The sequence below is a fragment of the Sander lucioperca genome, chromosome 22, assembly GCF_008315115.2.
Source record: "Sander lucioperca isolate FBNREF2018 chromosome 22, SLUC_FBN_1.2, whole genome shotgun sequence".
NCBI classification, from domain to species: domain Eukaryota; kingdom Metazoa; phylum Chordata; class Actinopteri; order Perciformes; family Percidae; genus Sander; species Sander lucioperca.
The window spans coordinates 772364-794334 of NC_050194.1; the positions used below are offsets into that span (position 1 = coordinate 772364).

Sequence of the window (21971 nt, forward strand, 5' to 3'; positions counted from 1 at the left end):
ACGTGACCTGTATCCGTTTATTCCTGTCTTGCTGCATTCTAAATATGTTCTATGTCAGCTTAGATGTTATACATGGTGGGTTTTAAGATAAATTATTCTGATGATTGAATCAGAATAATTGTTAATTGAATGACAATTGTTATTTTTGTGAAAGGGATATTTATACAGATCACTTCTATACATTTAAAATCTTTGTTTTAAGATGACATGGTTAGTAATTTGCAACAATTCTTGCTTTGAGCCTGTACCACAAAGCGAGAATCATGGGTTAGCCATTTCTTTAAGGTCAGATCTTTCTTAGATCAAGGAATTAACGTTTACCTTCATAACCATTTTCATTCATTTTTATGGATTCGGTAGGAACACATGGGTTTGGGGCTGAGTGCTATAGACATAGGGAAGAAAGTATCGAGAGTTGGACCAACATAATTTGTTTCGGCTTAGTCATGGAATTTGCATATTTTGACTTATCGACACTACTGAAAGTATTGTCAAGGTATCAAGGAATTTAGCAGTTTTCCACACAACTGGCTTCTCTCAACACATTATATGCAGTCCTAGCATAGCATTACGTAGGATGTCAGTTTGAAACTGTTTATACTGCAGAGTATAAACAAGTACCAAACTGAAATGCTCATAAAAACCTACTAGTGGGAACTCACCACTCGTGCCTTGTTGTGACTAATCTTACTGCAGCAACAATAGTGGTGATTTCCTGCAATTGTTGTAGTTTGGAGGCCTGCATAAAAGAAATGGCAAGGGGAAAGTTTCTGGCAGATTCATTTTTATTTATATATAGCTTGTGATTTGTAAGAGAAATAGGTAACAAATATAATCAGTTGAGTTTTATATAAAACAGATAAGTATGTAAATGCAGAAACATCAAATCGTCACGACGTTAGGCTGCTCGGTGGACATGAAGTTGGCGAAGGGAACGGACGTCAGGTTGGAGGGCTGCTCGCCGGACGTCAGGTTGGCAAAGGGAACGGACGTCAGGTTGGCAAAGGGAACGGACGTCAGGTTGGAGGGCTGACCGCCGGACGTCAGGTTGGAGGGCTGATCGCCGGACGTCAGGTTGACGAAGGGAACAGACGTCAGGTTGGAGGGCTGATCGCCAGACGTCAGGTTGACGAAGGGAACAGACGTCAGGTTGGAGGGCTGATCGCCAGACGTCAGGTTGACGAAGGGAACAGACGTCAGGTTGGAGGGCTGATCGCCGGACGTCAGGTTGGAGGGCTGATCGCCGGACGTCAGGTTGGAGGGCTGATCGCCAGACGTCAGGTTGGAGGGCTGATCGCCAGACGTCAGGTTGGAGGGCTGATCGCCAGACGTCAGGTTGGAGGGCTGATCGCCAGACGTCAGGTTGGAGGGCTGATCGCCGGACGTCAGGTTGGAGGGCTGATCGCCGGACGTCAGGTTGGAGGGCTGATCGCCGGACGTCAGGTTGGAGGGTTGATCGCCGGACGTCAGGTTGGAGGGCTGATCGCCGGACGTCAGGTTGGAGGGCTGATCGCCGGACGTCAGGTTGGAGGGCTGATCGCCGGACGTCAGGTTGGAGGGCTGATCGCCGGACGTCAGGTTGGAGGGCTGATCGCCGGACGTCAGGTTGGAGGGCTGATCGCCGGACGTCAGGTTGGAGGGCTGATCGCCGGACGTCAGGTTGGAGGGCTGATCGCCGGACGTCAGGTTGGAGGGCTGATCGCCGGACGTCAGGTTGGAGGGCTGATCGCCGGACGTCAGGTTGGAGGGCTGATCGCCGGACGTCAGGTTGGAGGGCTGATCGCCGGACGTCAGGTTGGAGGGCTGATCGCCGGACGTCAGGTTGGAGGGCTGATCGCCGGACGTCAGGTTGGAGGGCTGATCGCCGGACGTCAGGTTGGAGGGCTGATCGCCGGACGTCAGGTTGGAGGGCTGATCGCCGGACGTCAGGTTGGAGGGCTGATCGCCGGACGTCAGGTTGGAGGGCTGATCGCCGGACGTCAGGTTGGAGGGCTGATCGCCGGACGTCAGGTTGGAGGGCTGATCGCCGGACGTCAGGTTGGAGGGCTGATCGCCGGACGTCAGGTTGGAGGGCTGATCGCCGGACGTCAGGTTGGAGGGCTGATCGCCGGACGTCAGGTTGGAGGGCTGATCGCCGGACGTCAGGTTGGAGGGCTGATCGCCGGACGTCAGGTTGGAGGGCTGATCGCCGGACGTCAGGTTGGAGGGCTGATCGCCGGACGTCAGGTTGGAGGGCTGATCGCCGGACGTCAGGTTGGAGGGCTGATCGCCGGACGTCAGGTTGGAGGGCTGATCGCCGGACGTCAGGTTGGAGGGCTGATCGCCGGACGTCAGGTTGGAGGGCTGATCGCCGGACGTCAGGTTGGAGGGCTGATCGCCGGACGTCAGGTTGGAGGGCTGATCGCCGGACGTCAGGTTGGAGGGCTGATCGCCGGACGTCAGGTTGGAGGGCTGATCGCCGGACGTCAGGTTGGAGGGCTGATCGCCGGACGTCAGGTTGGAGGGCTGATCGCCGGACGTCAGGTTGGAGGGCTGATCGCCGGACGTCAGGTTGGAGGGCTGATCGCCGGACGTCAGGTTGGAGGGCTGATCGCCGGACGTCAGGTTGGAGGGCTGATCGCCGGACGTCAGGTTGGAGGGCTGATCGCCGGACGTCAGGTTGGAGGGCTGATCGCCGGACGTCAGGTTGGAGGGCTGATCGCCGGACGTCAGGTTGGAGGGCTGATCGCCGGACGTCAGGTTGGAGGGCTGATCGCCGGACGTCAGGTTGGAGGGCTGATCGCCGGACGTCAGGTTGGAGGGCTGATCGCCGGACGTCAGGTTGGAGGGCTGATCGCCGGACGTCAGGTTGGAGGGCTGATCGCCGGACGTCAGGTTGGAGGGCTGATCGCCGGACGTCAGGTTGGAGGGCTGATCGCCGGACGTCAGGTTGGAGGGCTGATCGCCGGACGTCAGGTTGGAGGGCTGATCGCCGGACGTCAGGTTGGAGGGCTGATCGCCGGACGTCAGGTTGGAGGGCTGATCGCCGGACGTCAGGTTGGAGGGCTGATCGCCGGACGTCAGGTTGGAGGGCTGATCGCCGGACGTCAGGTTGGAGGGCTGATCGCCGGACGTCAGGTTGGAGGGCTGATCGCCGGACGTCAGGTTGGAGGGCTGATCGCCGGACGTCAGGTTGGAGGGCTGATCGCCGGACGTCAGGTTGGAGGGCTGATCGCCGGACGTCAGGTTGGAGGGCTGATCGCCGGACGTCAGGTTGGAGGGCTGATCGCCGGACGTCAGGTTGGAGGGCTGATCGCCGGACGTCAGGTTGACGAAGGGAACAGACGTCAGGTTGGAGGGTTGATCGCTGGACTTCAGATAGGTTTTGAGCTCTTTGGGTCCGTTCAGGGGCCATTTTACATGTTCCAGTTGGCCAACAGATGCCTCAGCTTCTACTTCATTGGTTTCCAGTTGTGCTGAAAGAAAATATTAAGCAATTGTCAAGTTCAACTACTTGAGACTTGAACACTGCAAAGAGAATTTACCACTAAGGCTAAATAAAAACAAAGCAAGTATTAAGAGTTGCTTTCAAGACTTGGATAGCCTCAAAAGACTTCATTGGTCATTAGTCCAGTGGAGTTTGTTTAGAACATGACAATCTGTTACAATATGGAGTTAACACAGCAGTTGTGTTTTTATGTGCTATATTTATTCAGTTTAGGATATCCGACGATCTCTACAAAGCTAACGTAACTTAAGTTGGCTGGCTGGACAGAGACTAGAAATCCTGTTGCTTTTGAGAGCAAATTGCCCCACAATATAAACTGTTTAATTATTAACTTATTTTTCTGGTAACCGTTGTATAATTGCAATATTGCACAAGAAAGTGTCATGTAAAGTCATTATTGGCCTGACAGTGATGCGGCTATAGGCCGAGGTCCGTAAGCATCAATTGTTGTATTGTTTAAATATAATTAAATATAAATGTCTGAATAATTTCAGCAGACAGCAGCTGTATACCCCACATTGTATGGTCAATGTAGCTTTAATTAAACATGTGTTGGGATCCCCATCACAAAAGCCAGATAACTTCAACTTCATTAACTACATTTTGCCACAAAGAACCTCAGCTCTACACACACTTGCAGCATTTTTCCAATAGGGTTTCAGAGAACCTGCTCACCTTCTTTAGCATCTTGCGTCAACATGGACTCCATTGACTGGAGAAGTTTAAAGGCCTTCTTCATGGAGATATCATTGGGAGACGTATCTGTAGTACAAAATAAATTAAGTTAGTGTCCATAAGTAGCTCTGTCAAGATTCTGTCACGAATGTTCTTACCTCTAATCATTCTCCTCTGCAGCCCATTATCACGTCTTTCGTTTGTGCCACCAACTGGCAAACTCGAGCCTAAAGACAATGCAGTCGCGGTTAATCAAATGTTTCTGCTGTTTGAAAGCACATATCACAAACTTGTTGGAGCTAAATTTTATTTCAGGAATTGAGTAATTAACCTTACTCTTTACATTTGCTATACTCCACTACCAATTCGAATACAAGCTTCAAACTGAAGAAATATAACAACCTTTGGTAATCCAAACAGTCAGCACACAAATAACAAAGGCCCAAACAGCTCCCATGACTTCAGTCACCAAGAGAAAATGTTTTCTGCACCACATGCCAGGTTAAAAAACCATCATGCAGGTAGCACAGCTGTTACTGATCAGCTCTAATTGGCTCTCTCTTCAGAGAGTCAGTGCTAGTTGAGATTCAGCCCTTGAAAAAGGGGAATTTGGAAACAAGGGAGGATTATAGAATATATTGTAAAGAAAGTCCAGGAAGTTGTGTTTTATACAAGAAAGAAAGTCAATGAAGATGTTTGTCTGAAGTTGTATAATCAAAGATTACAAGGGGAGGAAACTTTTACATTTTGGGGATCATGGTTTGATAAAATGCCCAGGGGTATAATTCATATCAATAAGGTTGAAGATGAAAGTATTGAATACCATGAGATGTCTAAGAGGCACTGTTTGGGGAGCTGATCGAGTTGCTATAAAGGATGTTGCTTTAATTAGATGAGTACTAGATTATGGATGTAATTGTTTTGGGAGCAGCTGCTAGAACATCTTTAAAATGGCTGGTTAGAATGTATGCTCAAACATTGAGGTTATTGCTGCAGGGCCGTTAAGTCAGCGACCTTGTCAGGGCTTCAGGTGGACATTGGAGAAATGCCACTTCAACTAAAAAGAAAACAGTTAAGGCTCAATTATTGGGCAAATCTACTAAGTCAAAATGATTCACATGGATGTGAATGAATGTTACGAAAGCAGCAAAGTAAAAAAAGGAAGTCTTTTACAATAAAATCTCAGATATAACAAAGGAATTATGTTTCAATGATTGGGTTACAGTCCAAAGTCCAACCGTTTTAATGCCAGCTGTTTCACCACAGCCTATAGTTGATTTTTCTATATTAAAACAAGTACATTCAAGCAAGAATGTATTTAATTTGCAAGCTTAAGTGAACATTGTGCTGCATGATAGAGTTATTTTGTACACAACCATGCTGATGGTTTTAAAAATCCAGAGTATAGGAAAAGCTGTGCTTTTTTTATTTCAGAATTGAAAGTTAAGGTGTCTAAAAGATTAACTCTACAGTGGATAGAGGAAGTCAAACCTATGAGAATGCTAAGATGTTCAGATTCAACCCCTGGCTAGTCATCAAAATGCACTTTATTATTTAAGTCTACCATTTTTATATATGGCTTAGTGACAACCTTACCTATATGCCAGTAAGCCTATCATCATTTTTCACAAATAGGCTGATTTCTTTTTGCTTTTTTTTAATTTTTGAAAAAACTTTCAAAAGTTGCAAAGATCTTCCTTCATTCATTTTGCCAGATAATGGTCTAGTACTGAAATGTTGTCTACTATTACATTTTCTTTTTTAAAAGTCAGACAGTGTGCCGGAGTGTCTTTGCAACTTTTGACCTACTTATCCCCCTCCGACGCACCTGTCTCACGTTATAGATGTGCACAGTATTCTTCTGAAATGAAAAACTTTCAAAAAATTAACAATAATTTGGTGGCCTCCCTGTCTCTCCCGTGCCTCCTCGGTGGGACGGACTAAGACGCAAGGAAGGGAGGCAAGTGGACTAAGGTGACCAGATTTCTGAGACAAAATCCAGGGACATTTTCAGCTCAGAAGCGTAAATACCTCCAAAACAGGTAATGTTTTTTTGTAAACTTAAAACAGGGACACTGCCCCAGGGGTGTCACTAGACCTGGGGGGGGGGTCCATGGGCATGCTCCCCTGTAAGAAAATTTGGTCTATTTTAACGTTTAAATGCATGGGAAGTGCGTACATATGTAGGGATGGACGGACGACCCAAAAGCAGAANGCTGGGAGTGCTTTAGATCGCTTTCGAGGTGCAGCTTGTTTTTTCCGCTGTGATGCTTCGGTTGTGTTTAGGTGTGAGCCCAAATAGTCGACGAAAGATACCAAAACGACACAGTGATCAGGCGGTTGAGCCGGGGTATTGAAGTCCTGTCCATGCAACTGAAGGATATGATCAAAACCTGTAAACAGCCCAACCACTTACCAATCACATCACTGGAAAGTCGTCATTACTACAGGGTCCTGACAGGGTAGTGGAGGTCGATTTGTCAATATGGACAGTAAACCTCCAGTACATGATTGGCCTCGATAATATAACTTTTTCTTGGCACTGTCACCAACATTTCCAGCAGTTATATCATGATTCACCTCACCGTGGGCCTCGGGTTGAGGATCATAATCTCTTGTTGGATCGCCCTTTCAGAGTGACTACAATTGTGTTACCAGCAAAATACAGTTAGCAGAGGATGGTTTCGATCCATCGACCTCTGGGTTATGGGCCCAGCACGCTTCCGCTGCGCCACTCTGCTGAAATTCACCCCAGATGGGACTTGAACCCACAATCCCTGGCTTAGGAGGCCAGTGCCTTATCCATTAGGCCACTGGGGCTTCACGTCCCACAGTTTCACCATTTCAGGAAAGATACATCTGCAGTTCTGGAGACATAATGGCACAGTAACCTTGACCATTGACCTCCAGAATCGAAATGAGTTCATCTGTGACTTAGGGCTTTGACTCCGAACTTCGATATTCGAATATAATTCGAATATAAAAAAAAAAATTGATATTCGAACGAATATTAGGCAGCCCTTAATTTTCGAATTTCGAACCTGTTATGGGCATTATTTTTTTGTTAATGTGTTTACTTGTAAACCTTGTTTTCAATTCAGATTCCGAGGCTTTTTCACGCATTTCAAAATGTAAACACGTCACGGCGACGCACGTCGCTCGTCCGCGGCTTGGTAGCGCATTTCCCCCCGACTCATTTCCTGGTTCTCCTTCTCCATAAACAACGTAAAATCAAGGAGAGGGTTAACTTCTCCTGCTCCGGATGTCTCACCGTGGTCAGAAAACACAGGGGAGACGATTTGTTTCTCTTTCTATGACTCTAGAGTCACTACTCGCTCTGAAGCTACCGGTAATCACCGTCACTCTCTCACAACACACACTCCCCACACCCACACACACACACACACACACACACACACACACACACACACACACACACACACAAGCGGCTCGACGCACACACCAGCGCAAAAGTATAAACATCAGACCACTTACGTAGGCCACGGTGAAATATCCGACCTTCCTGTTGAAAGCATACTGTTTGTGTTTAATCCAGGGTCTGACTTTTAATTAAAAAAAACAGTGGTGGCAGTGTGTTCTTCTTCTGACAACATCATTGCACGCCTACTGATTGATACACTGCCCCCTGGTGGACAGAACATGTACGAAGTTTGATACCAATATAAGCCTTACTGAAGGCATTTAATGGTCAAAATATTATTAATAAATATTCAAATATATTCGAATATTAATATTGATAAACAAACGAACTTCGAATATGCTTTTTGGGCAAAAGTCAAAGCCCTACTGTGACTCCAGTGGTTGTGTGTGCCATATTTAAAGTGATTCTCTCTAGGCGTTCAGAGATATCGCATTCATGAGAATCGGATGGACAGACATGAGGACACAGGCACCTTGACTTAAACCTTTGACCTCCAAAATCTCATCAGTTCATCTGCGAGTTCAAGTGGACGTTTGTGCAATATTTCAAGAAGTTCCCTCCAGGGGGTCCTGTGTTAGCGCGTTCACAAGAATGGGAAATGCGTACATATGTAGGGATGGACGGACGACCCAAAAGCAGAACACTTCTGGCCACGGCTAGTGCTGGCGCCGAGACATAACAAGAGACATAGAAAGAGGTCAGAGAGACAGAGTAAAGCCCTGACAGAATGGAGATTGATACAAAAGCTGTGAAATAGTGCCAAATGTGTCCAAAAGAATAGGAAAAAAAACTAGAACTATAAAAGACAAACCTTTTGTCAAGACATGTTTATTGTGCTCACTTTAGCTCAAAGGTTGTGCTTCAATACATCACTGAAGTGAGCACACTAATGAGTAGCACACTGGTGCAATTTGTTTACCTAGTCATGAGCGAAAGCCTTTTTCCCAGCTAAAAGAAAACAAGGCGCTCCTCTGAAAATGCACAGCTGGGAGAGCTTGAGATCGCTTTTGAGGTGCTGGGAGTGCTTTAGATCGCTTTCGAGGTGCAGCTTGTTTTTTCCGCTGTGATGCTTCGGTTGTGTTTAGGTGTGAGCCCAAATAGTCGACGAATTCGAATATTAATATTGATAAACAAACGAACTTCGAATATGCTTTTTGGGCAAAAGTCAAAGCCCTACTGTGACTCCAGTGGTTGTGTGTGCCATATTTAAAGTGATTCTCTCTAGGCGTTCAGAGATATCGCATTCATGAGAATCGGATGGACAGACATGAAGACACAGGCACCTTGACATTAAAACTTTGACCTCCAAAATCTCATCAGTTCATCTGCGAGTTCAAGTGGATGTTTGTGCAATATTTCAAGAAGTTCCCTCCAGGGGGTCCTGTGAAAGATACCAACACGACACAGTGATCAGGCGGTTGAGCCGGGGTATTGAAGTCCTGTCCATGCAACTGAAGGATATGATCAAAACCTGTAAACAGCCCAACCACTTACCAATCACATCACTGGAAAGTCGTCATTACTACAGGGTCCTGACAGGGTAGTGGAGGTCGATTTGTCAATATGGACAGTAAACCTCCAGTACATGATTGGCCTCGATAATATAACTTTTTCTTGGCACTGTCACCAACATTTCCAGCAGTTATATCATGATTCACCTCACCGTGGGCCTCGGGTTGAGGATCATAATCTCTTGTTGGATCGCCCTTTCAGAGTGACTACAATTGTGTTACCAGCAAAATACAGTTAGCAGAGGATGGTTTCGATCCATCGACCTCTGGGTTATGGGCCCAGCACGCTTCCGCTGCGCCACTCTGCTGAAATTCACCCCAGATGGGACTTGAACCCACAATCCCTGGCTTAGGAGGCCAGTGCCTTATCCATTAGGCCACTGGGGCTTCACGTCCCACAGTTTCACCATTTCAGGAAAGATACATCTGCAGTTCTGGAGACATAATGGCACAGTAACCTTGACCATTGACCTCCAGAATCGAAATTAGTTCATCTGTGACTTAGGGCTTTGACTCCGAACTTCGATATTCGAATATAATTCGAATATAAAAAAAAATATTGATATTCGAACGAATATTAGGCAGCCCTTAATTTTCGAATTTCGAACCTGTTATGGGCATTATTTTTTTGTTAATGTGTTTACTTGTAAACCTTGTTTTCAATTCAGATTCCGAGGCTTTTTCACGCATTTCAAAATGTAAACACGTCACGGCGACGCACGTTGCTCGTCCGCGGCTTGGTAGCGCATTTCCCCCGACTCATTTCCTGGTTCTCCTTCTCCATAAACAACGTAAAATCAAGGAGAGGGTTAACTTCTCCTGCTCCGGATGTCTCACCGTGGTCAGAAAACACAGGGGAGACGATTTGTTTCTCTTTCTATGACTCTAGAGTCACTACTCGCTCTGAAGCTACCGGTAATCACCGTCACTCTCTCACAACACACACTCCCCACATCCACACACACACACACACACACACACACACACACACACAAGCGGCTCGACGCACACACCAGCGCAAAAGTATAAACATCAGACCACTTACGTAGGCCACGGTGAAATATCCGACCTTCCTGTTGAAAGCATACTGTTTGTGTTTAATCCAGGGTCTGACTTTTAATAAAAAAAACAGTGGTGGCAGTGTGTTCTTCTTCTGACAACATCATTGCACGCCTACTGATTGATACACTGCCCCCTGGTGGACAGAACATGTACGAAGTTTGATACCAATATAAGCCTTACTGAAGGCATTTAATGGTCAAAATATTATTAATAAATATTCAAATATATTCGAATATTAATATTGATAAACAAACGAACTTCGAATATGCTTTTTGGGCAAAAGTCAAAGCCCTACTGTGACTCCAGTGGTTGTGTGTGCCATATTTAAAGTGATTCTCTCTAGGCGTTCAGAGATATCGCATTCATGAGAATCGGATGGACAGACATGAAGACACAGGCACCTTGACATTAAAACTTTGACCTCCAAAATCTCATCAGTTCATCTGCGAGTTCAAGTGCATGTTTGTGCAATATTTCAAGAAGTTCCCTCCAGGGGGTCCTGTGAAAGATACCAACACGACACAGTGATCAGGCGGTTGAGCCAGGGTATTGAAGTCCTGTCCATGCAACTGAAGGATATGATCAAAACCTGTAAACAGCCCAACCACTTACCAATCACATCACTGGAAAGTCGTCATTACTACAGGGTCCTGACAGGGTAGTGGAGGTCGATTTGTCAATATGGACAGTAAACCTCCAGTACATGATTGGCCTCGATAATATAACTTTTTCTTGGCACTGTCACCAACATTTCCAGCAGTTATATCATGATTCACCTCACCGTGGGCCTCGGGTTGAGGATCATAATCTCTTGTTGGATCGCCCTTTCAGAGTGACTACAATTGTGTTACCAGCAAAATACAGTTAGCAGAGGATGGTTTCGATCCATCGACCTCTGGGTTATGGGCCCAGCACGCTTCCGCTGCACCACTCTGCTGAAATTCACCCCAGATGGGACTTGAACCCACAATCCCTGGCTTACAGTGCCTTATCCATTAGGCCACTGGGGCTTCACGTCCCACAGTTTCACCATTTCAGGAAAGATACATCTGCAGTTCTGGAGACATAATGGCACAGTAACCTTGACCATTGACCTCCAGAATCGAAATTAGTTCATCTGTGACTTAGGGCTTTGACTCCGAACTTCGATATTCGAATATAATTCGAATATAAAAAAAAATATTGATATTCGAACGAATATTAGGCAGCCCTTAATTTTCGAATTTCGAACCTGTTATGGGCATTATTTTTTTGTTAATGTGTTTACTTGTAAACCTTGTTTTCAATTCAGATTCCGAGGCTTTTTCACGCATTTCAAAATGTAAACACGTCACGGCGACGCACGTCGCTCGTCCGCGGCTTGGTAGCGCATTTCCCCCCGACTCATTTCCTGGTTCTCCTTCTCCATAAACAACGTAAAATCAAGGAGAGGGTTAACTTCTCCTGCTCCGGATGTCTCACCGTGGTCAGAAAACACAGGGGAGACGATTTGTTTCTCTTTCTATGACTCTAGAGTCACTACTCGCTCTGAAGCTACCGGTAATCACCGTCACTCTCTCACAACACACACTCCCCACATCCACACACACACACACACACACACACACACACACACACACACACAAGCGGCTCGACGCACACACCAGCGCAAAAGTATAAACATCAGACCACTTACGTAGGCCACGGTGAAATATCCGACCTTCCTGTTGAAAGCATACTGTTTGTGTTTAATCCAGGGTCTGACTTTTAATAAAAAAAACAGTGGTGGCAGTGTGTTCTTCTTCTGACAACATCATTGCACGCCTACTGATTGATACACTGCCCCCTGGTGGACAGAACATGTACGAAGTTTGATACCAATATAAGCCTTACTGAAGGCATTTAATGGTCAAAATATTATTAATAAATATTCAAATATATTCAAATATTAATATTGATAAACAAACGAACTTCGAATATGATTTTTGGGCAAAAGTCAAAGCCATACTGTGACTCCAGTGGTTGTGTGTGCCATATTTAAAGTGATTCTCTCTAGGCGTTCAGAGATATCGCATTCATGAGAATCGGATGGACAGACATGAGGACACAGGCACCTTGACATTAAACCTTTTACCTCCAAAATCTCATCAGTTCATCTGCGAGTTCAAGTGGATGTTTGTGCAATATTTCAAGAAGTTCGCTCCAGGGGGTCCTGTGTTAGCGCGTTCACAAGAATGGGAAGTGCGTACATATGAAGGGATGGACGGTCGACCCAAAAGCAGAACACTTCTGGCCACGGCTAGTGCTGTGGCGAGACATAACAAGAGACATAGAAAGAGGTCAGAGAGACAGAGTAAAGCCCTGACAGAATGGAGATTGATACAAAAGCTGTGAAATAGTGCCAAATGTGTCCAAAAGAATAGGAAAAAAAACTAGAACTATAAAAGACAAACCTTTTGTCAAGACATGTTTATTGTGCTCACTTTAGCTCAAAGGTTGTGCTTCAATTCATCACTGAAGTGAGCACACTAATGAGTAGCACACTGGTGCAATTTGTTTACCTAGTCATGAGCGAAAGCCTTTTTCCCAGCTAAAAGAAAACAAGGCGCTCCTCTGAAAATGCACAGCTGGGAGAGCTTGAGATCGCTTTTGAGGTGCTGGGAGTGCTTTAGATCGCTTTCGAGGTGCAGCTTGTTTTTTCCGCTGTGATGCTTCGGTTGTGTTTAGGTGTGAGCCCAAATAGTCGACGAATTCGAATATTAATATTGATAAACAAACGAACTTCGAATATGCTTTTTGGGCAAAAGTCAAAGCCCTACTGTGACTCCAGTGGTTGTGTGTGCCATATTTAAAGTGATTCTCTCTAGGCGTTCAGAGATATCGCATTCATGAGAATCGGATGGACAGACATGAAGACACAGGCACCTTGACATTAAAACTTTGACCTCCAAAATCTCATCAGTTCATCTGCGAGTTCAAGTGGATGTTTGTGCAATATTTCAAGAAGTTCCCTCCAGGGGGTCCTGTGAAAGATACCAACACGACACAGTGATCAGGCGGTTGAGCCGGGGTATTGAAGTCCTGTCCATGCAACTGAAGGATATGATCAAAACCTGTAAACAGCCCAACCACTTACCAATCACATCACTGGAAAGTCGTCATTACTACAGGGTCCTGACAGGGTAGTGGAGGTCGATTTGTCAATATGGACAGTAAACCTCCAGTACATGATTGGCCTCGATAATATAACTTTTTCTTGGCACTGTCACCAACATTTCCAGCAGTTATATCATGATTCACCTCACCGTGGGCCTCGGGTTGAGGATCATAATCTCTTGTTGGATCGCCCTTTCAGAGTGACTACAATTGTGTTACCAGCAAAATACAGTTAGCAGAGGATGGTTTCGATCCATCGACCTCTGGGTTATGGGCCCAGCACGCTTCCGCTGCGCCACTCTGCTGAAATTCACCCCAGATGGGACTTGAACCCACAATCCCTGGCTTAGGAGGCCAGTGCCTTATCCATTAGGCCACTGGGGCTTCACGTCCCACAGTTTCACCATTTCAGGAAAGATACATCTGCAGTTCTGGAGACATAATGGCACAGTAACCTTGACCATTGACCTCCAGAATCGAAATTAGTTCATCTGTGACTTAGGGCTTTGACTCCGAACTTCGATATTCGAATATAATTCGAATATAAAAAAAAATATTGATATTCGAACGAATATTAGGCAGCCCTTAATTTTCGAATTTCGAACCTGTTATGGGCATTATTTTTTTGTTAATGTGTTTACTTGTAAACCTTGTTTTCAATTCAGATTCCGAGGCTTTTTCACGCATTTCAAAATGTAAACACGTCACGGCGACGCACGTTGCTCGTCCGCGGCTTGGTAGCGCATTTCCCCCGACTCATTTCCTGGTTCTCCTTCTCCATAAACAACGTAAAATCAAGGAGAGGGTTAACTTCTCCTGCTCCGGATGTCTCACCGTGGTCAGAAAACACAGGGGAGACGATTTGTTTCTCTTTCTATGACTCTAGAGTCACTACTCGCTCTGAAGCTACCGGTAATCACCGTCACTCTCTCACAACACACACTCCCCACATCCACACACACACACACACACACACACACAAGCGGCTCGACGCACACACCAGCGCAAAAGTATAAACATCAGACCACTTACGTAGGCCACGGTGAAATATCCGACCTTCCTGTTGAAAGCATACTGTTTGTGTTTAATCCAGGGTCTGACTTTTAATAAAAAAAACAGTGGTGGCAGTGTGTTCTTCTTCTGACAACATCATTGCACGCCTACTGATTGATACACTGCCCCCTGGTGGACAGAACATGTACGAAGTTTGATACCAATATAAGCCTTACTGAAGGCATTTAATGGTCAAAATATTATTAATAAATATTCAAATATATTCGAATATTAATATTGATAAACAAACGAACTTCGAATATGCTTTTTGGGCAAAAGTCAAAGCCCTACTGTGACTCCAGTGGTTGTGTGTGCCATATTTAAAGTGATTCTCTCTAGGCGTTCAGAGATATCGCATTCATGAGAATCGGATGGACAGACATGAAGACACAGGCACCTTGACATTAAAACTTTGACCTCCAAAATCTCATCAGTTCATCTGCGAGTTCAAGTGCATGTTTGTGCAATATTTCAAGAAGTTCCCTCCAGGGGGTCCTGTGAAAGATACCAACACGACACAGTGATCAGGCGGTTGAGCCGGGGTATTGAAGTCCTGTCCATGCAACTGAAGGATATGATCAAAACCTGTAAACAGCCCAACCACTTACCAATCACATCACTGGAAAGTCGTCATTACTACAGGGTCCTGACAGGGTAGTGGAGGTCGATTTGTCAATATGGACAGTAAACCTCCAGTACATGATTGGCCTCGATAATATAACTTTTTCTTGGCACTGTCACCAACATTTCCAGCAGTTATATCATGATTCACCTCACCGTGGGCCTCGGGTTGAGGATCATAATCTCTTGTTGGATCGCCCTTTCAGAGTGACTACAATTGTGTTACCAGCAAAATACAGTTAGCAGAGGATGGTTTCGATCCATCGACCTCTGGGTTATGGGCCCAGCACGCTTCCGCTGCACCACTCTGCTGAAATTCACCCCAGATGGGACTTGAACCCACAATCCCTGGCTTACAGTGCCTTATCCATTAGGCCACTGGGGCTTCACGTCCCACAGTTTCACCATTTCAGGAAAGATACATCTGCAGTTCTGGAGACATAATGGCACAGTAACCTTGACCATTGACCTCCAGAATCGAAATTAGTTCATCTGTGACTTAGGGCTTTGACTCCGAACTTCGATATTCGAATATAATTCGAATATAAAAAAAAATATTGATATTCGAACGAATATTAGGCAGCCCTTAATTTTCGAATTTCGAACCTGTTATGGGCATTATTTTTTTGTTAATGTGTTTACTTGTAAACCTTGTTTTCAATTCAGATTCCGAGGCTTTTTCACGCATTTCAAAATGTAAACACGTCACGGCGACGCACGTCGCTCGTCCGCGGCTTGGTAGCGCATTTCCCCCGACTCATTTCCTGGTTCTCCTTCTACATAAACAACGTAAAATCAAGGAGAGGGTTAACTTCTCCTGCTCCGGATGTCTCACCGTGGTCAGAAAACACAGGGGAGACGATTTGTTTCTCTTTCTATGACTCTAGAGTCACTACTCGCTCTGAAGCTACCGGTAATCACCGTCACTCTCTCACAACACACACTCCCCACATCCACACACACACACACACACACACACACAAGCGGCTCGACGCACACACCAGCGCAAAAGTATAAACATCAGACCACTTACGTAGGCCACGGTGAAATATCCGACCTTCCTGTTGAAAGCATACTGTTTGTGTTTAATCCAGGGTCTGACTTTTAATAAAAAAAACAGTGGTGGCAGTGTGTTCTTCTTCTGACAACATCATTGCACGCCTACTGATTGATACACTGCCCCCTGGTGGACAGAACATGTACGAAGTTTGATACCAATATAAGCCTTACTGAAGGCATTTAATGGTCAAAATATTATTAATAAATATTCAAATATATTCGAATATTAATATTGATAAACAAACGAACTTCGAATATGCTTTTTGGGCAAAAGTCAAAGCCCTACTGTGACTCCAGTGGTTGTGTGTGCCATATTTAAAGTGATTCTCTCTAGGCGTTCAGAGATATCGCATTCATGAGAATCGGATGGACAGACATGAAGACACAGGCACCTTGACATTAAAACTTTGACCTCCAAAATCTCATCAGTTCATCTGCGAGTTCAAGTGCATGTTTGTGCAATATTTCAAGAAGTTCCCTCCAGGGGGTCCTGTGAAAGATACCAACACGACACAGTGATCAGGCGGTTGAGCCGGGGTATTGAAGTCCTGTCCATGCAACTGAAGGATATGATCAAAACCTGTAAACAGCCCAACCACTTACCAATCACATCACTGGAAAGTCGTCATTACTACAGGGTCCTGACAGGGTAGTGGAGGTCGATTTGTCAATATGGACAGTAAACCTCCAGTACATGATTGGCCTCGATAATATAACTTTTTCTTGGCACTGTCACCAACATTTCCAGCAGTTATATCATGATTCACCTCACCGTGGGCCTCGGGTTGAGGATCATAATCTCTTGTTGGATCGCCCTTTCAGAGTGACTACAATTGTGTTACCAGCAAAATACAGTTAGCAGAGGATGGTTTCGATCCATCGACCTCTGGGTTATGGGCCCAGCACGCTTCCGCTGCACCACTCTGCTGAAATTCACCCCAGATGGGACTTGAACCCACAATCCCTGGCTTACAGTGCCTTATCCATTAGGCCACTGGGGCTTCACGTCCCACAGTTTCACCATTTCAGGAAAGATACATCTGCAGTTCTGGAGACATAATGGCACAGTAACCTTGACCATTGACCTCCAGAATCGAAATTAGTTCATCTGTGACTTAGGGCTTTGACTCCGAACTTCGATATTCGAATATAATTCGAATATAAAAAAAAATATTGATATTCGAACGAATATTAGGCAGCCCTTAATTTTCGAATTTCGAACCTGTTATGGGCATTATTTTTTTGTTAATGTGTTTACTTGTAAACCTTGTTTTCAATTCAGATTCCGAGGCTTTTTCACGCATTTCAAAATGTAAACACGTCACGGCGACGCACGTCGCTCGTCCGCGGCTTGGTAGCGCATTTCCCCCGACTCATTTCCTGGTTCTCCTTCTACATAAACAACGTAAAATCAAGGAGAGGGTTAACTTCTCCTGCTCCGGATGTCTCACCGTGGTCAGAAAACACAGGGGAGACGATTTGTTTCTCTTTCTATGACTCTAGAGTCACTACTCGCTCTGAAGCTACCGGTAATCACCGTCACTCTCTCACAACACACACTCCCCACATCCACACACACACACACACACACACACACACACACACACACACACAAGCGGCTCGACGCACACACCAGCGCAAAAGTATAAACATCAGACCACTTACGTAGGCCACGGTGAAATATCCGACCTTCCTGTTGAAAGCATACTGTTTGTGTTTAATCCAGGGTCTGACTTTTAATAAAAAAAACAGTGGTGGCAGTGTGTTCTTCTTCTGACAACATCATTGCACGCCTACTGATTGATACACTGCCCCCTGGTGGACAGAACATGTACGAAGTTTGATACCAATATAAGCCTTACTGAAGGCATTTAATGGTCAAAATATTATTAATAAATATTCAAATATATTCAAATATTAATATTGATAAACAAACGAACTTCGAATATGATTTTTGGGCAAAAGTCAAAGCCATACTGTGACTCCAGTGGTTGTGTGTGCCATATTTAAAGTGATTCTCTCTAGGCGTTCAGAGATATCGCATTCATGAGAATCGGATGGACAGACATGAGGACACAGGCACCTTGACATTAAACCTTTTACCTCCAAAATCTCATCAGTTCATCTGCGAGTTCAAGTGGATGTTTGTGCAATATTTCAAGAAGTTCGCTCCAGGGGGTCCTGTGTTAGCGCGTTCACAAGAATGGGAAGTGCGTACATATGAAGGGATGGACGGTCGACCCAAAAGCAGAACACTTCTGGCCACGGCTAGTGCTGTGGCGAGACATAACAAGAGACATAGAAAGAGGTCAGAGAGACAGAGTAAAGCCCTGACAGAATGGAGATTGATACAAAAGCTGTGAAATAGTGCCAAATGTGTCCAAAAGAATAGGAAAAAAAACTAGAACTATAAAAGACAAACCTTTTGTCAAGACATGTTTATTGTGCTCACTTTAGCTCAAAGGTTGTGCTTCAATTCATCACTGAAGTGAGCACACTAATGAGTAGCACACTGGTGCAATTTGTTTACCTAGTCATGAGCGAAAGCCTTTTTCCCAGCTAAAAGAAAACAAGGCGCTCCTCTGAAAATGCACAGCTGGGAGAGCTTGAGATCGCTTTTGAGGTGCTGGGAGTGCTTTAGATCGCTTTCGAGGTGCAGCTTGTTTTTTCCGCTGTGATGCTTCGGTTGTGTTTAGGTGTGAGCCCAAATAGTCAACGAAAGATACCAAAACGACACAGTGATCAGGCGGTTGAGCCGGGGTATTGAAGTCCTGTCCATGCAACTGAAGGATATGATCAAAACCTGTAAACAGCCCAACCACTTACCAATCACATCACTGGAAAGTCGTCATTACTACAGGGTCCTGACAGGGTAGTGGAGGTCGATTTGTCAATATGGACAGTAAACCTCCAGTACATGATTGGCCTCGATAATATAACTTTTTCTTGGCACTGTCACCAACATTTCCAGCAGTTATATCATGATTCATCTCACCGTGGGCCTCGGGTTGAGGATCATAATCTCTTGTTGGATCGCCCTTTCAGAGTGACTACAATTGTGTTACCAGCAAAATACAGTTAGCAGAGGATGGTTTCGATCCATCGACCTCTGGGTTATGGGCCCAGCACGCTTCCGCTGCACCACTCTGCTGAAATTCACCCCAGATGGGACTTGAACCCACAATCCCTGGCTTACAGTGCCTTATCCATTAGGCCACTGGGGCTTCACGTCCCACAGTTTCACCATTTCAGGAAAGATACATCTGCAGTTCTGGAGACATAATGGCACAGTAACCTTGACCATTGACCTCCAGAATCGAAATTAGTTCATCTGTGACTTAGGGCTTTGACTCCGAACTTCGATATTCGAATATAATTCGAATATAAAAAAAAATATTGATATTCGAACGAATATTAGGCAGCCCTTAATTTTCGAATATCGAACCTGTTATGGGCATTATTTTTTTTGTTAATGTGTTTGCTTTTAAACCTTGTTTTCAATTCAGATTCCGAGGCTTTTTCACGCATTTCAAAATGTAAACACGTCACGGCGACGCACGTCGCTCGTCCGCGGCTTGGTAGCGCATTTCCCCCCGACTCATTTCCTGGTTCTCCTTCTCCATAAACAACGTAAAATCAAGGAGAGGGTTAACTTCTCCTGCTCCGGATGTCTCACCGTGGTCAGAAAACACAGGGGAGACGATTTGTTTCTCTTTCTATGACTCTAGAGTCGCTACTCGCTCTGAAGCTACCGGTAATCACCGTCACTCTCTCACAACACACACTCCCCACACCCACACACACACCCACACACACACACACAAACACACACAAGCGGCTCGACGCACACACCAGCGCAAAAGTATAAACATCAGACCACTTACGTAGGCCACGGTGAAATATCCGACCTTCCTGTTGAAAGCATACTGTTTGTGTTTAATCCAGGGTCTGACTTTTAATAAAAAAAACAGTGGTGGCAGTGTGTTCTTCTTCTGACAACATCATTGCACGCCTACTGATTGATACACTGCCCCCTGGTGGACAGAACATGTACGAAGTTTGATACCAATATAAGCCTTACTGAAGGCATTTAATGGTCAAAATATTATTAATAAATATTCAAATATATTCGAATATTAATATTGATAAACAAACGAACTTCGAATATGCTTTTTGGGCAAAAGTCAAAGCCCTACTGTGACTCCAGTGGTTGTGTGTGCCATATTTAAAGTGATTCTCTCTAGGCGTTCAGAGATATCGCATTCATGAGAATCGGATGGACAGACATGAGGACACAGGCACCTTGACTTAAACCTTTGACCTCCAAAATCTCATCAGTTCATCTGCGAGTTCAAGTGGACGTTTGTGCAATATTTCAAGAAGTTCCCTCCAGGGGGTCCTGTGTTAGCGCGTTCACAAGAATGGGAAATGCGTACATATGTAGGGATGGACGGACGACCCAAAAGCAGAACACTTCTGGCCACGGCTAGTGCTGGCGCCGAGACATAACAAGAGACATAGAAAGAGGTCAGAGAGACAGAGTAAAGCCCTGACAGAATGGAGATTGATACAAAAGCTGTGAAATAGTGCCAAATGTGTCCAAAAGAATAGGAAAAAAAACTAGAACTATAAAAGACAAACCTTTTGTCAAGACATGTTTATTGTGCTCACTTTAGCTCAAAGGTTGTGCTTCAATACATCACTGAAGTGAGCACACTAATGAGTAGCACACTGGTGCAATTTGTTTACCTAGTCATGAGCGAAAGCCTTTTTCCCAGCTAAAAGAAAACAAGGCGCTCCTCTGAAAATGCACAGCTGGGAGAGCTTGAGATCGCTTTTGAGGTGCTGGGAGTGCTTTAGATCGCTTTCGAGGTGCAGCTTGTTTTTTCCGCTGTGATGCTTCGGTTGTGTTTAGGTGTGAGTCCAAATAGTCGACGAATTCGAATATTAATATTGATAAACAAACGAACTTCGAATATGCTTTTTGGGCAAAAGTCAAAGCCCTACTGTGACTCCAGTGGTTGTGTGTGCCATATTTAAAGTGATTCTCTCTAGGCGTTCAGAGATATCGCATTCATGAGAATCGGATGGAAAGACATGAGGACACAGGCACCTTGACATTAAAACTTTGACCTCCAAAATCTCATCAGTTCATCTGCGAGTTCAAGTGGATGTTTGTGCAATATTTCAAGAAGTTCCCTCCAGGGGGTCCTGTGAAAGATACCAACACGACACAGTGATCAGGCGGTTGAGCCGGGGTATTGAAGTCCTGTCCATGCAACTGAAGGATATGATCAAAACCTGTAAACAGCCCAACCACTTACCAATCACATCACTGGAAAGTCGTCATTACTACAGGGTCCTGACAGGGTAGTGGAGGTCGATTTGTCAATATGGACAGTAAACCTCCAGTACATGATTGGCCTCGATAATATAACTTTTTCTTGGCACTGTCACCAACATTTCCAGCAGTTATATCATGATTCACCTCACCGTGGGCCTCGGGTTGAGGATCATAATCTCTTGTTGGATCGCCCTTTCAGAGTGACTACAATTGTGTTACCAGCAAAATACAGTTAGCAGAGGATGGTTTCGATCCATCGACCTCTGGGTTATGGGCCCAGCACGCTTCCGCTGCGCCACTCTGCTGAAATTCACCCCAGATGGGACTTGAACCCACAATCCCTGGCTTAGGAGGCCAGTGCCTTATCCATTAGGCCACTGGGGCTTCACGTCCCACAGTTTCACCATTTCAGGAAAGATACATCTGCAGTTCTGGAGACATAATGGCACAGTAACCTTGACCATTGACCTCCAGAATCGAAATTAGTTCATCTGTGACTTAGGGCTTTGACTCCGAACTTCGATATTCAAATATAATTCGAATATAAAAAAAAATATTGATATTTGAACGAATATTAGGCAG

The 21971-nt window shown here is 45.1% G+C and overlaps 1 long non-coding RNA gene and 8 other non-coding genes across 11 annotated transcripts; 1 reads left to right on the forward strand and 8 right to left on the reverse strand.

Moving 5' to 3' along the window:
• The first annotated feature begins 761 nt into the window (after nucleotides 1-761).
• Nucleotides 762-3324, forward strand: LOC116044097. 3 transcript variants are annotated; one of them, XR_004896342.1, is made up of 3 exons: nucleotides 762-996; nucleotides 1048-1254; nucleotides 3307-3324. It is a non-coding gene; the product is annotated as an uncharacterized LOC116044097 (long non-coding RNA). The 3 variants fall into 3 exon arrangements; XR_004103604.2 differs by having other exon boundaries at nucleotides 762-945; nucleotides 997-1254; XR_004103605.2 differs by having other exon boundaries at nucleotides 762-921.
• Nucleotides 3325-6831: 3507 nt separating this feature from the next.
• Nucleotides 6832-6903, reverse strand: trnam-cau. The gene has a single exon. It is a non-coding gene; the product is annotated as a tRNA-Met (tRNA).
• Nucleotides 6904-6909: 6 nt separating this feature from the next.
• Nucleotides 6910-6982, reverse strand: trnar-ccu. Its single transcript has one exon. It is a non-coding gene; the product is annotated as a tRNA-Arg (tRNA).
• A 2369-nt stretch (nucleotides 6983-9351) lies between these two features.
• On the reverse strand, nucleotides 9352-9423 carry trnam-cau. The gene has a single exon. It is a non-coding gene; the product is annotated as a tRNA-Met (tRNA).
• A 6-nt stretch (nucleotides 9424-9429) lies between these two features.
• trnar-ccu lies at nucleotides 9430-9502 on the reverse strand. The gene has a single exon. It is a non-coding gene; the product is annotated as a tRNA-Arg (tRNA).
• A 4043-nt stretch (nucleotides 9503-13545) lies between these two features.
• trnam-cau lies at nucleotides 13546-13617 on the reverse strand. The gene has a single exon. It is a non-coding gene; the product is annotated as a tRNA-Met (tRNA).
• Nucleotides 13618-13623: 6 nt separating this feature from the next.
• Nucleotides 13624-13696, reverse strand: trnar-ccu. Its single transcript has one exon. It is a non-coding gene; the product is annotated as a tRNA-Arg (tRNA).
• A 7926-nt stretch (nucleotides 13697-21622) lies between these two features.
• Nucleotides 21623-21694, reverse strand: trnam-cau. The gene has a single exon. It is a non-coding gene; the product is annotated as a tRNA-Met (tRNA).
• A 6-nt stretch (nucleotides 21695-21700) lies between these two features.
• trnar-ccu lies at nucleotides 21701-21773 on the reverse strand. Its single transcript has one exon. It is a non-coding gene; the product is annotated as a tRNA-Arg (tRNA).
• Between the last annotated feature and the right edge of the window lie 198 nt (nucleotides 21774-21971).